This window comes from Candoia aspera, chromosome 14 (assembly GCF_035149785.1).
Source record: "Candoia aspera isolate rCanAsp1 chromosome 14, rCanAsp1.hap2, whole genome shotgun sequence".
Taxonomy (NCBI): domain Eukaryota; kingdom Metazoa; phylum Chordata; class Lepidosauria; order Squamata; family Boidae; genus Candoia; species Candoia aspera.
Genome location: NC_086166.1, coordinates 11,110,708 through 11,121,688, shown reverse-complemented (window position 1 = coordinate 11,121,688; position 10,981 = coordinate 11,110,708).

Sequence of the window (10,981 nt, the reverse complement as noted above, 5' to 3'; positions counted from 1 at the left end):
TCTGCATTTCTGGCTCCTGCTGTATGTGAAATAATCTCCCCCAACTACCCCTATCTCCCACTTCAAATAAATAATTTACTCCAATAGAAGAGAATATCTGTAGTTCAGAGCTGACCTGTGGAGTCCTTGGGTGCTCTCTGAGCTTGGTTGTTGGCTTGCAGATGTTTCATCACCCGACTAGGTAACATCTTACCTAACAGAGTCCCCTTTTCGGGAGAGATGGGTGGTGGTAGAAATTTGAAATATAAATAAAATAAATCCTCAGTGCTGGTGAGCGTGGGGTTTGCTCCCTGTTTATATACAAACTACTGTATATAAGGGCAAGCTACTGTATATGAACAGGGAGCAACCTGCACACTCATTGGCACTGATGATGTTACCTAGTTGGGTAATGAAATGTCTGCAAGCCAACGACCAAGCTTAGCGAGCACCAAGGACTCCACAAATACTCTACTTCTTAACAAACACCTTTTGAAAATCCTCGTTCATCTTGTGACTCGGTCAGCCCAGTTCAGTAACCATTCTGCTGGAAACTTTGCACCTCGGTTGTAGGGTGTGCGCGACTGAATAACATAGTGGTTACAACCCTGGTTTCTTCCCACGGGCTGTACTTTTATTTTTTTCCTGGCCACCGAGGGCCACAGGGATATTGCTCAGAGCAGTGTTTCTCAACCTTGGTAACTTTAAAATGTGTGGACTTCAACTCCCAGAATTCCCCAGCCAGCATGGCTGGCTGGGAAATTCTGGGAGTTGAGGTCCACATATTTTAAAGTAGCCACGGTTGAGGAACACTGGATTAAAGGGTGAGGAGACAAAAGTTTCTAGCCTTTAAAAAGGTGGTGGTGGTGGTGGTGGTGGTGGTGGTGGTGGGAACTTACACAAAATAGACCCTGAAAGCATGAATGTACCTAATATGTCCTGACTCCCCCCTCCAAAAAAAATTATATTGCTGAAAATGACCATTTTTGCCACTATTATAGTAACACAATTCTGGAGCAGGGACGTTTGGTGGGCTGGAAAAATGGGGCCACTTGTGACTTGTCAGTTCCTTTGCTAGAAACCTTTTAGCAGCATAGCTGAGGCCAATTTGTATACTGTACTGAAAAACCATTGTTGCAGGTGTTCTTTTTTTTCAATCTTTCCCAATAAATATATCCAAACATGTCAACATACAAGCATACCCATAAACTAAATCAAGAGAACTGTTGTTAATTAGTTCCGTTTGTTGTCTCTGAAAACTTCCCTAAAGTAGCCCCACTTCCGGTCTTCATTTTATTCATTCATAACTTAGGAAAGGGCCTCCAGACAGCTTGGCTGGGGTGGAGGCTCTGCCCGTTTTTGGGGTGCATCTCGCTCTCCAGTCAGACGTGTTTCCTGAGCCCACAAGCTGAATGAGTCCTACACGCTTGTTGTGACAGTCTCACCAGAGTGTGTGAAACGAAGCGGGCAACCCCAAGTGCTGGATGTCTTTGGAGACATCCCGCACTGTCACATGAACTGAAATGCTTTGATCTTTTCCTGGAGCTGAAAGCCAAGTGGATCCTTTGGCAGGGGAGCGAGGAGTGAGGGCAATGGAGTGACAAGTGAGGACAAAGGAGTGGTGAGTGAGGGCAAGGGGGTGATGAGTGAGGGCAAGGAGCAAGGGCAAAGGAGTGACAAGTGACAGCGAGGGGGAGACGAGTGATGGGATAAGGAAGAGATGAGCAACAGGACAAGGCAGAAACGGGTGAGGGCAAGGGAGAGGCAAGTGGCATTTGAGTTTGTTTCTTCTTCAAGCTCCCATATGGCTGCTGAATCTCCCTGCATTTTTGCTGCTGCCATCTCTGCATGTGAGAGGGATCATTGCTGTCTGGCTGGCTTCCTTAACTGAGCACCTTACAGACCCATCAGGACCTCAGCATCCAAATTGCTGGCTAACGGAGCCAAATTTTGGGCCTTGCAATCTTACTGCTGTTGGAGAATACAGAGATGGACAAAGAGGTAACTGAAGATTTAAATGAGGCTTCAGAATGAGATCTAGAGGAGCTGAATTGTTGGTCTGGATAATGATCCAGGGCCTGGGGCAGCTTCCCCAGGAGGGAAGGTTGTGGTGCTTGGGGCTTTTTAGTCTAGAAAGGGAGCAAATAAGAGGGGACAGGAGGGAGGTGTACAAAATTATGCATGGGATGGATCAAATGGAACAGGAGAAACACTTTTCCCCATCCCAAAATGTTACAACCAGAGGTCACATGCCGGTGAAAACGAATCCTGGAAGAAGCATGACAGACGAAAAGAAATACAGTAGACTCTCAGTTAACTGGTACCCATGGGGATTGGTAGATGACAGATAAATGAAGTTTCTGGTTGCTTGAGAGTTACTATTAAACCCTAATACCCACTAGATGGCAGCAGAGAGATACAGATTTTTTTGTGCTGGTGGCTTGAGAGTGCCGTTGTTTTTTTTCCCTGGTTGCTTGAGAGTGCCGGGTTTTTTTTTCCCCTGGTTGCTTGAGAGTGCCGTTTCTTTTTTTTTTTTTCTGGTTGTTTGAGAGTGCCAGTTTTTTTTCTGGTTCAATTTTTGTGCCGGTTGCTTGAGTTCCAGTTAACTGAGTCTACTGTATATTTTTACATAACACAGTGTTCCACATTGGAATTCCCTACCACAAAATGCGGTGCTGGCTACCAGCTTGGTTGGCGTCAAGAAGGGTTGGGCCAATCATGGAGTTTCCTAGGGATCAGTGGGACTGCCTTGGGAGGCCATCTGCTGGGAGACTTGTGGAGTTGGTGGGCCACTGTGAGAACAAGCTGCTGGACTATTTGGGCCAAGGGTCTGATCCAGCAGGGCACGGCTTTCGTTCTTACATTCTCTCTGAGGCCCTGTAGCTGTGAGACTGGAATGAAGCCCCTCTTGTCTCCAAAGTGAACACAGTAGTCAGAATTTAAATCTACCTGCTACCCCATGATTTTTCATACTTTTCAGAGTGTTCCCCGGCATCTCAAGGGAACTGAGTGCAAACTCTTTGCGTGTGGTCTTGAGTTATGCAGTGATGCTTCGGAGACCTTTTGGGGGGCAAACACGAAGAATTGTGACGTGTCAGGAGTTCAGCATAGAGAAAAAAAGAGATTAAATGGAGGATGGATCCCATAAGAGCAGTATTGCTCAACCCTGGCAGCTTGAAGATGTGTGGACTTCAACTCCCAGAATTCCCCAGCCAGCCAGGCTGGATGGGGAATTCTGGGAGTTGAAGTCCACACATCTTCAAGCCGCCAGAGTTGAGAAATACTGCATCAGAGTATTGAGGCTCTTCCCATCACTTTTCTCCAGTTTTCTCAACAGGATCTTTTAGCCACTAGGATACCATCTCTTAGGTACATTATATACAAACACAAATAATATTTTAAGGCTGCTTTTAGGGGGAAAACAGTTTTTGCAGTAAAAGCACACTTCTCCTCCCAAAGTGTACAAACACTTCCCTGGGGAGAGGTATGGTGTTTCCATAGCCTTGGGAAAGAAATGGAACTTCCAGGACCAGAGATAGACTCTCTGAAAGCAAGTTTGGAAAGGAGGAATTGCCACAAGACAGCTGCTGCCTTTGTGCTGTTTGGTTTAAAAGCCTCTGGCTTGGAAACTTGGAAAAAGAAGTGTAGCTTAGGTGCTGTGTTGGAGGGGCATCAAAACCCAGCACTCATGTGGGCTTCCCCCAGCAGGTGCCCCCTGCCTTCGTGGGTTTCTACCTTCCCTGTCCTGGAGTTGTCAAGTGAACCGTTGCTAAGCAATTAATCCTTCCTTCCCTCCAGAGCCAATGGGATTCCCGGAGCTGCCATTCTGCGATTCTTCTTGTAGCTATAGTAACAGGCAGGTGACGGAGCATTGTCTCCAAGGATGCAGGCTTTAGGCCAGGCGGGCATCCTGAACTTGGGATGAGAGGAAGCCAGTCCTTTTGGCTCAGAGGGAAGGGGATTCTACACAGTCTCCACCCCCAACTGATGTTCTCATTTGTTTAGAAAAAAAAGTATGTTGAGAATGACTTAGCTCAGTGCTGTGGCATTTGCTTCCCAGGTGGTGGCTCCCAAGGGAGGTTCCTGAGGCTCTTTGATTAGGTACATCAGGCAGTAGGTACAGAGGAAGAGTCGGCATGGACTTGATGACCCATAATCTAATATCTATCATCTGTCTGTCTAACTACCTATTTATAAGGCCTCCCAACTCAGACAGGATGACTCTGGGCTGCATACAAACATAAGCACATGATCATAATAACAACAACCAACAACCAATATATAATTACAAAAGCTACAATTAATCCATTTCTGACAGAGCAAATAATAAGACCCCTGATGACTAAATTTTTATTGTGAACCATCCAGAGTCACTCCCTGAGTGAGATGGGCAGTGACTAAATTTGAAGAATGAATGAATGAACGAACGAACGAGTAGGTAGGTAGGTAGGTCTCTTGGACGTGAAAGCACCTTCCAGTGCCCTCTGGTTCAAATTTTAGACTGCAAGTTCTATAATCTCCTTGTCTGGCCAAATTCTATATTCATGAATGGCTGTTCAGAAGAGGGTGGTATGTTTGTGTGTGTCTGTGTGTATGTACACATACACACACAGACATGTATATATACACATTTGCTCAAGTACAGGCACTGTTTAAAAGGCATTAAATAGCATCTTAAAGGCTTGTTCAGGCCCTGAGAAAGGTGCAGTTAACCACTCATGCAGAGGTTGCCAATGTGCTTTTTTGGTGCCTCCTAGGGCCCACTTCAAAGCCAGGCGCTAGAAGCTTTAACAACTGCTTTAAAACCGGCCTGGAATTTAGATCAGCTTGCAATTTTTAAATGTTGCAGAGCCTTTATGCTGCTGTGTTTTGATTTCCTCTGCTGCCCTATAAGCCAGGTAAGAAAAGATCTTTCACGATAGACAAATCTGCCCCTGTAGACCCAGAGTGGTAAACCATTGATCCACGTCCTCTTATCCTGCCTTTTCTATAGAGGTGCCCAAGATGAGTTAAGAGTGCCCCATGTTCATACTTTCCCTTGCTGGGCTGATGAATTTGCTGTTCAACATCTCCTGGGTGATCAGGATTCAAGTATTCCTGCAAAGGTCTAATTGTTTTACACAACATACATACACGTCCCTCTCTAATTACTTTACACACTCTAGTAACAAGCAAACAAAATCTGCTTGCAGTGGGGCCAGCTCAATAGCTCTCCAGTCCATTCCTGTCCAACTCTGGCTGGCTGGGGAATTCTGGGAGTTGAAGTCCACACATCTTAAAGTTGCCAAGTTTGAAAAACACTGGTCGAAGCACTCAGAGGTAGGGAATATTAACTGTTTCTATTGCATTTCTCTTCTTCAGGCCACGTATACAAAACACTTTTTTTCCCTCCCTGCTTGTGTAGAACAGCATCAAAAACATTTTGCAGAAATGCACATACAGACATACATGGTGGTGGTCATAGGCTGGTAGCAGTGACAGGGTGCCCCTTTATATTTCCCAGAATGTCCTTCAGCAGGGCTATGCCAGGTACTGAGGGGGACCATGGGAAATGAAAAGGATTGCCTGAGTCCAAGGGGCTGCATGTTTCCTTCAGGCATTCATGGAGGCAGGGGGCAGCTGCTTAGCTTTTTCCAGCTGTTTCCAACTGCTTTTTTGCAACTTCAGAATCAAATTCCTGTATTTTTCCCTGTTCAAAATGTCAGTCTATATCCACAGCATTCTTTAAAGCCCCAGCGATTGCTTTTTGATAAGTTTGTTTGCCTTCTTGCTTTGACACGGAGAAAACAAATGCCTAAATATAATCTGTAGCTGCCTGAGATCTTAATGGCAACTGACATGTTTTCATATCGAGCCTCTTTCTCCAGTCCTTGGCGTGTGATGCAATTAATTCATCCCTTTTTATTTGCTTCGTAACAGATTTGGCTTCCCATATTTGGAGCTGGACAATATTTTTGCTGCAAGCTAAATTAATAACCAATAAAATTTCCCTGGGATGTAATAAATAACACCTTCTGAGTTCAGAGTGCTATGTGATTCAGTGATAAAAACAGTTTTTTTTTGTCTTAAATGTTTGGGCATTAACAATACCAATTTTCTAAAATAAGAAAAAGAGGCCGCTGTGTGATAAAACAAAAGGATAGGTTCTGAGTTGCTGCTGAACATAGTCAATTGAATTCAGTTCAGAAACAGGTTCAGATGTAGTGCTAAGCCATTGTTGGTTTCTTGGGTTTCCCTTAGCTTGTTGCTTGAACCCAGTTGTGGGGGTTGTAATCATGATTTCTGGCTTAAAACCATGGATTAATCCAGGTCCCATCCCTTATTCTTTGGGACACAGATGCTTAGGGAATTCTTTCCTTACTTGTTGAAAAATGTTGCTTGTGCTAGGGAAACTAATCAAATGCATGACTAGAGAGTATTTGTATTTGTACTGACTGTATTTAACTTTAATTAAGTAGGAATTAAATTAAATTTAGCTTTTGTCATGGCTTCAGACCCCCTTTAGGGAGATGTGACCCTAGGTCTATCACCAGATGCGGTTCAGAAAAAGTTAGGCATCTCTGTCTTAGCCAAAGCAGTGATGGAGTAAAAGACAAAGGTGGGTTTGGCTAGAGAACAGATAAGGACTGAAACGAGTTGATGCCTGTTAGATTAAATGCCTTTAAAACGGAATGGATAAATGCCTGCAGAACTATGGTCAATGGCGATGTAAAGCCTCCAGACTTGGAGGCAGTATATCACTGAATATGAGGCTTGTGTCTGTGTATCGGCAGTGTTAAAAGTTCAAGACTAGAATTCCCACCATGGAAGAAATGGCTGGTGAAATTAATGGAATTGGCAGAGATGGTGAAACTGACAGCATTGATTGTAGACAATAGTTTGGCTGCATTTGTTTCTATGTGGAAACCGCTTTTGGACTTCTTGCTTGCATCCGATTTTGGATTATGATGATTAGGCTGTTACAGCTGATAGAAATAATGCTTACTAAGGTTAGAACTAGAGTAAGAGGTTAACGTATCATGTCTTTATATCTGTGCCAGAGAAGGTTGGAAGTCATTTCTTTTGGATTTCCTTCTATTTCTTTCTGCGCTTTTTAGTTTATCTTTTTTCTTTTAGTCTTTCTTCAGTCATTTCTATACTTTCGCATTTCACCTATATTTTGAAACTTTAATAAAGTCTTTAAAAAAAAAGTTAAAGACTAGAAGATGTAAAACGGGGCAGGCTTAAAAAGGTAACACGAATGTTCATACTTTCCATAGCATGCAAACCTGTAGTGCCAAATTCACCTATTATATTAGGTTCCGCTCAATCTGTACATTACAATATTATCTACAGCAGCCTAACAAAGCACACACTTTCTTAGAACTGAATACCAAAAGGGATTGCTATGTTATGGATCATATTCTTGGCATACTGGGGATTTGTGGTGCCAATCCATAGAAAACCCATCTTTTGTTTTGCATTCAAGGCTGAGGCAGCCCAAAATTTTGAAACAGGAGCAGCTGGCCCTTTAAATCAAGCTTCTCTTGGCGCATGTGCATCGGGCTTGATCACTGAATTGGGGTACTGACTCAAGTGTCTCCTTGCCAGCGAGTCTGCGATTATTGAAAACTAAAAGGCAAAAAAATCTTGCGGTTTGCAGGGGGTGACCCTCCAAATGAATAGTGCAGCAGGCTGTGTTTGTGAACTCTTGGCTTCCTGGATGAGGTTTTAGGGATGATAAAGCCAGTCTCTGCTTGTAGTCCTGGTTGAGATGCAAGAAATCTTGGGCTGGGAACAAGGGTTGCCCATGATAGAGGGAGAGGAAATTATAGGGTCTTTTGTATGGTGGCATCACTTTTCCGGATCATTTTGCCCCAACACTGTTTGCAGTTCGCACCTTCTTGCTGCACAAGAACACTTAAAAAATTAGCAAAGATAAAAGCAATATAGTAATACAAGCCAAAAGATAACATTTACCTGTGGATATGTATATAATTGTGATAACAAATTAAAACTTTAAAGAAATCTGGACATGCTATTTGCACCTTCTCTGGCCGCACCATGCCATGAGTTAATCACGGTTTATTGAATTAACCCAGATGGCAGGGTTAGCCCAACACAAAATTGTAAATAACCCAGCCACAAAGCGAGGCAAATGACTTGGGCAAACTCAGGGCCGCAACTAGGGTCTGTGTCACCCAGGACAAACGTGGATTCCACGCCCATTTTGGCACCCCCCCAGTGCTCATTTTGGCGCCCCCCCCCAGCGCATCTGGAGCACATGCCCTGCTTGCTCCCCCCAGTTGCGGCCCTGGGCAAACTCCCGAATCAAGAGGGGTCCGGTAGTACATTTTCTGACTAACCCATTTTGTTAAAAGGTGCCAGCTTTCGTGAACAGCAGCTGTCTTCATCAGATGCCTGGGGAGGCTTAATAGAATGCATCTGATGAAGTGAGCTGTTGTTCACGAAAGCTGGCGCCTTTTAACCAAATGGGTTAGTCAGAAAAGGAGCTACCAGCTTCTTCCTGATTTTTATTTTTTTGCAGCAATAGGCTATCATAGCTCTCCTGTTTCTGTCTCTTGCTGGATGCTGCTTTTTTTACCTGATATGTACATACAGTCTCTACCTTCCCTTATGTCAGTGCACATAGCAAAGCCTATGTCCGAGAGCAGGAGGGGGTTAATATCCAGTACAGTGTAACTCACTTTGATGGCTGAAAGTGAAGAGGAACTGAGGAGCCTTATGATGAAGGTGAAAGAAGAAAGTGCAAAAGCTGGCCTGAAGCTAAACCTCAAAAAAACCAAGATTATGGTAACCAGCTTGATTGATAACTGGCAAACAGAGGGAGAAAATGTGGAAGCAGTGAAAGACTTTGTATTCCTAGGTGCAAAGATTACTGCAGATGCTGACTGCAGTCAGGAAATCAGAAGACGCTTAATCCTTGGGAGAAGAGCAATGACCAATCTCGATAAAATAGTTAAGAGTAGAGACATCACACTGACAACAAAGGTCCGCATAGTTAAAGCAATGGTGTTCCCCGTAGTAACATATGGCTGCGAGAGCTGGACCATAAGGAAGGCTGAGCGAAGGAAGATCGATGCTTTTGAACTGTGGTGTTGGAGGAAAATTCTGAGAGTGCCTTGGACTGCAAGAAGATCCAACCAGTCCATCCTCCAGGAAATAAAGCCAGACTGCTCACTTGAGGGAATGATATTAAAGGCAAAACTGAAATACTTTGGCCACATAATGAGAAGACAGGACACCCTGGAGAAGATGCTGATGCTAGGGAGAGTGGAAGGCAAAAGGAAGAGGGGCCGACCAAGGGCAAGATGGATGGATGATATTCTAGAGGTGACGGACTCGTCCCTGGGGGAGCTGGCGGTGTTGACGACCGACAGGAAGCTCTGGCGTGGGCTGGTCCATGAAGTCACGAAGAGTCAGAAGCGACTGAACGAATACACAACAAAATTAGGCAGCGTTGCCCCATACTGCATTTTAATTCTATTCAGTTGCCTTCTGCCTTTCAAGAATCACTTAGAAATCATTGTGCTGGAGCTACTAAAGGGAAATGAGGCAGAGGTGGAGGCAGTAAGGGAAAAAAATGTCTGTGGCTTGTCATGGGAAAGAGTCCCATTTTCCTGCCCCTAAAATCAAACAACTAGTATTTGGCACTGGTACCTTGCATCCAAAGAGTGCAGAATTCTGGACCACAAAGAGGATAAAGCCTGACAGCAACACAGTGAGCCATCCCACCTCGTTATCAGTCAAATAATGCTCCAAAGGAGGAACGGTACGATCTCAGAACTACTCCATCTACAGCAAGGATGCTTAGAATTAGCCAGTCACCCTTCACTGCTCTACAGTTTGGACTGGACTTACTTAATTAGGGTTTCTTCCATGAGTCAGATAATTTACACACAATCTCAATGTATTTTTTTCAGAGGACCGTATGACAGATAAATGTCTGGGGGGAATAAATCTGTCATCTTAGCCAGTTAACCATCTTGCTCTAGACATTTAGAAAAAGACGGAGCAGCACAGTTGGTAGGTGGGGAATTACATTTTTGCTTCACTTTCCCCTATGTGGAATTTCTCAAGATGAGCTCTCCGCACATGCAAAGCTGAAAATAGGAGCTTATCGACACGTTCAAAGACTCTGGCGACCTAAGTTAAGAACAGGTGATGGAAGAGCATGACGCCACATTAACTCTGCAGCTGATAATGCCTCTAAGTTGCTAGAGAATTGGAATGGGGTGAGGTCTTTCAGAGATCCTCCTCCTCCCTCCAAAGCTATGCTTCTGTTCCTAAATCCCCCAGAAGGCCAAGTTACTGGCCAAGCTTCAGTGATACTGGTTAAACTACTATAAATTAAACACGAAGAGTCAGAAGCGACTGAACGAATAAACAACAGTGTAACTCGACCTCAGCAACTTTAAGATGGGCGGACTTCCACTCCCAGAATTCCCCAGCCAGCATGGCTGGCTGGGGGATTCTGGGAGTGGAAGTCCGCCCATCTTAAACCTGCCGAGATCGAGAAACGCCGATCTAGTATATAAAAATAAGAGTACCTTCAAGCATGTTCAGTGCATTCCCCCATCACATTTTAATGCACAAAGAGCCACCTGTCTTCTGGCATAGCAGAAGAAAATTTCCCACCTCCCAAATCATAAAATGGGCCTTGTTTAGATTTGGCTGACCGAGTTCTCACCCAGATACGACGCTTGATGGAACAAGTTTGATGGCACCATGGCGTGGGGACCCCAACAGCTGTGAGCTATTCAAAAACAGCATGCCTAAAAAAACTGCATTGGTGCTGTATTGGGTTTAGGAGGCACTGCAAACTTGTCTTTGCTTAACCCAGTGTTTCTCACCCTTGGCAAGGTTCAGATGGGTGGACTTCAACTCCCAGAATTCCCCAGCCAGCCATGCCAGCTGAGGAATTCTGGGAGTTGAAGTCCACCCATCTGAACCTTGCCAAGGGTAAGAAACACTGGAATCAGATCTTCCAGGGAGGTCCACC